The 4,270-nt window shown below is 52.4% G+C and overlaps 1 non-coding gene across 1 annotated transcript; it reads right to left on the reverse strand.

Moving 5' to 3' along the window:
- Positions 1–2,310: 2,310 nt before the first annotated feature.
- Positions 2,311–2,382, reverse strand: TRNAG-UCC (transfer RNA glycine (anticodon UCC)). Its single transcript has one exon. It is a non-coding gene; the product is annotated as a tRNA-Gly (tRNA).
- Positions 2,383–4,270: the final 1,888 nt, after the last annotated feature.

The following is a 4,270-nucleotide window of genomic DNA, read 5'->3' on the forward strand; positions in this document are numbered from 1 at the left end:
TGTGTGTGCGGAGTGGAGTGCGAGTCGATCGGGGAAGTGTGTGTGCGGAGTGGAGTGCGAGTCCATCAGGGAAGTGTGTGCGGAGTGGAGGGGTGGATGGCGGCTGTCGGAGTCGGACATTGTCAGTCAGGAGAGGGAGTCCTGCGGCACACTAGCCTTACCTGGGATGGTGCCGCTCAGCTGAGCTCAGGCCTTCCTAACCCACCACACGCTGGAAACTCGGACAGTCCACAGCACAGTAAGCCGGGAAACCGGAAATGGTGCCACGAAAAGCACCACCCACCGTCCTCCGGTCCCTGGCAATAAAAATAAAGCCTAGGAGGCCAGAGACGAATCATTGGAGAGTGGGGGTGTTTGCGGGCACATCGCTTGCTGCCTAAACACGGGAAAATCGGATGATTACAAGCTGGGAAGCTTCCCATAGATCGCTGTGTCTGGTGCCTGGATATTCTTAACCACTTTACACAAATTAACGTACCTGTACATCGGTACTTTGACGTTAAAGCGGGAGCCCGCCGTTTTTTTTTAAAAGCCAGCAGCTACAAATACTGCAGCTGCTGACTTTTACAATAATGACACCCGCCCAGCGCGCCCGCGATGTCGGCACCCGAAGCCGATCTCTCGATCGTCTCTTGGGTGCTGCCGCCGCCATCTTGGGTATGGGAATCAGGAAGTGGAGCCTTTCGGCTTCATTTCCCGGTTCCCTACTGCGCATGCGCGAGTCGCGCTGTGCAATAAGGATGGTCCCCCGCTGTCTCTGGGATCCGTGTGTTTCCCAGCAGGCAGCGGGGGACCTTCGGAAAGGGGCGTGGCTTCTGCAGAATCTACGCCGGAAGTGGGTGCAGATACCTGTACTGTACAGGTACCTGCACCCCCCTCCCCCCTGAAAGGTGCCAATTGTGGCGCCGGAGGGGGGGAGGGTTCCAATGAGCGGAAGGTCCACTTTAGGGTGGAGCTCCGCTTTAAATGCTGGGGTTAGGGCAACAACTTAGATACCCTAACCCCAGTAATTTCAGGAACAATGTGCATTTCTCTTTAAGAAAAGTGGTCTCTACGGGGGAGTATGGGTGTAATATTCCTGCTGGGGGGGAGAGAGAGAGTATGTGTGTTGTAATCCAGCTGGGGGGGGGGAGGTATGGGTGTAGTAATCCAGCTGGGGGGAGAGGTATGTGTGTTGTAATCCTTCTGGGGGGGGGGGGGGGTATGGGTGTAGTAATCCTGCTGGGGGGGGAGGTATGGGTGTAGTATTCATGCGGGGGGGTTGGGTATGTGTGTTGTAATCCTGCTGGGGGGGGTATGGGTGTAGTAATCCTGCTGGGGGGGGTATGGGTGTAGTAATCCTGGGGGAGTATGGGTGTAGTAATCCTGCGGGGGGGGTATGGGTGTAGTAATCCTGCGGGGGGGTATGGGTGTAGTATTCATGCGGGGTTGGGTTGGGTTGGGTATGTGTGTAGTAATCCTGCTGGGGGGGTATGGGTGTAGTAATCCTGCTGGGGGGGTATGGGTGTAGTAATCCTGCTTGGGGGGGGGGGGGGGGTATGGGTGTAGTATTCATGCGGTTGGGTTGGGTATGTGTGTTGTAATCCTGCTGGGGGGGTATGGGTGTAGTATTCATGCGGGGGGGGGTTGGGTTGGGTATGTGTGTTGTAATCCTGCTGGGGGGGTATGGGTGTAGTAATCCTGCTGGGGGGGGGGGGGGGGGGTATGGGTGTAGTATTCATGCGGTTGGGTTGGGTATGTGTGTTGTAATCCTGCTGGGGGGGTATGGGTGTAGTATTCATGCGGGGGGGGGTTGGGTTGGGTATGTGTGTTGTAATCCTGCTGGGGGGGTATGGGTGTAGTATTCATGCGGGGGGGGGTTGGGTTGGGTATGTGTGTTGTAATCCTGCTGGGGGGGTATGGGTGTAGTAATCCTGCTGGGGGGGGGGGGGGTATGGGTGTAGTATTCATGCGGTTGGGTTGGGTATGTGTGTTGTAATCCTGCTGGGGGGACGTCTGTGCAGGAAGTTCTTGTCGTACGATGGACACGGTGAGGCTCTGTTCACACCGAGGTGTTCCGGATTGCCGAATCACCGCAAAACACGCTTGTGATCCCTTTTCCTTTTAGTATCACCGGATCACGCCCGCGATCCGGAAGGCCTCGGTGTGATGGCAGCCTAAGCGTCTTCTATCAGTTGTTGGGTTCACCTTCTATAGATTCTTCCTCAAACATTCCACACATTCGCTTCATTCTTTATTCCACCGCTAATATATAATTCTCATTGACCTTGTATAGCGCTTTCCTCTCTGAGGACTCCAAGTATTGGAGATGGCGTTGGCCGGGAATCGAACCCGGGTCAGCTGCTGGGAAGGCAGCTATGCTCACCCCTGCACCACCAACGCAAGGTAGCGTGTCTTTGTAGTGTGGGAGGAAACCGGAGTACCTGGAGGAAGCCCATGCAAGCACGGGGAGAACATGCAAACTCCATTCAGATAGTGTCCTTGTCAGGATTTGAACCATGGACCCCAGTGCTGCAAGACTTGGGCTGGATTCACACCTATGCATTTTTAGTGCATTTTGCAGATTTGCACTACAGTCCATTTAACATTGTTTCCTATGGAACACTTTTTGTGGTGCAAATCTGCAAAAAAGCACAAAAAATGCATAGGTGTGACTCCATCCTAACCCCTAAGCCTCTGTGCTGCCCATATGCAGCCTCTGTTCTCTAAGGCCCGCCCCCGCTCAGCGGGGAACATCAGTTATGTCCATTTAAAGCGCCTCCAGAAGAAATCCAAACTTATCCTAAATTACAATCTATATATAACACTCCAAAACACACCCAAAGAATAACGCACACCTCCACAACGTATACAATCTACAATATTTAACACTCTTTTATTAAAATACACATAAATAACAATAAAGAGGGGTACAGTGGTCCCCAAATTAGCAACACAATGGAGCTAAATATTTAATTCACACTTAGGCCTCCTTCACAGCGGGGTATGAATCTGTACCCCATGGGAGGGCCGTGTTTACCAGAATGGGGATGCACAGGTGTTCCCAGCATCCCGTGTAGGAAGTCCCATTGCTGTCAACTGGGGTGCAGCGGCTGTTCTTAATGTGACATCTGTGTGGGTGCCGGTGCACGGCCCCGAACGCACCCAGGGTGCGTCCGTACAACTGCACCCGCATTGGCTGTCCTTTTTAGGGTAAACTCAGCCCCCACATAGGGTACAGATTTATACACCCCATGTGAGTGAGGCCTTGGACTCCATGAAGCACCTCACTGGCGGGAAGAGTTCTCATTTCTCCAGCAGAGAAAGTCTAAAGAAAGCTGGAAAGACTCCTCCTGCCTCTGAAGACAAAAAGAGTTCCAACCTCCCCTCATAGCTGTTTCAACACACGCCTCAAAAATATACCGGCCTCCAACCTCCCCTTATAGCCGGTCCAACACACGCCTCAAAAACATACCGGCCTCCAACCTTCATAACATCGTCGATCGAAAAAATACAGCGATCAAATATAATCGCCACCAGTGTAGGGACCTGTGTTGGTACAGCTGTACCTGGTCCCTAGGAGGGTTCCTCTGACTTTTTGGTTGAGTCTTCTTCTAGGAACAACCAATTGTCTTGTTTACAATGATAGTTTGTGATTCAGAAGCTGCTGATGAGAATCTTTCAAGAGATTGATGACGTAGTGGATTCCGGTGATTACTTGAATTGAAGATTCTCTCCCTCATATTTACTAGCAAATCATCCTCTAATCCCTCCTCTTGATCACTTAGTTTACATTTTATTCCAACATTTTGGCCATCTTCGATGATAAGAGGCATTACCACCCTTGGTGGTAGATGAATGCATGTTCGTAGGGCCTGGGGAAGTACCAGTATGCTGAGTGTGGGGGAGTGAGGGCAGATGAAACTTGGGGGGAAGTTCCACTGGCCACACTCACCCCATATCCAGGGTGGTAGCACCCCCCTCTTGCTTGGTGGTGAGTGCGTGTAGAAGAGCCTAAGATGCATTGCCATCTTTGGTGGTAAATGAGTGGGTGTAGCGGACCTAAAAGGCATTGCCACCCTTGGTGAGAGCTGAGTGCATGTAAGTGGGGCACCAGTATGCTGGGCTTGGGGGAGGGAGGACAGATGAAACTTGGGGGGGAAGTTCCACTGGCCACACTCACCCCATACCCAGGGTGGTAGCACCCCCCTCTTGCTTGGTGGTGAGTGCGTGTAGAAGAGCCTAAGATGCATTGCCATCTTTGGTGGTAAATGAGTGGGTGTAGCGGACC

This window comes from Lithobates pipiens, unplaced genomic scaffold (assembly GCF_037356315.1).
Source record: "Lithobates pipiens isolate NorthernLeopardFrog02 unplaced genomic scaffold, aLitPip1_a1.2 Scaffold_47, whole genome shotgun sequence".
Classification (NCBI taxonomy): Eukaryota; Metazoa; Chordata; class Amphibia; order Anura; family Ranidae; genus Lithobates; species Lithobates pipiens.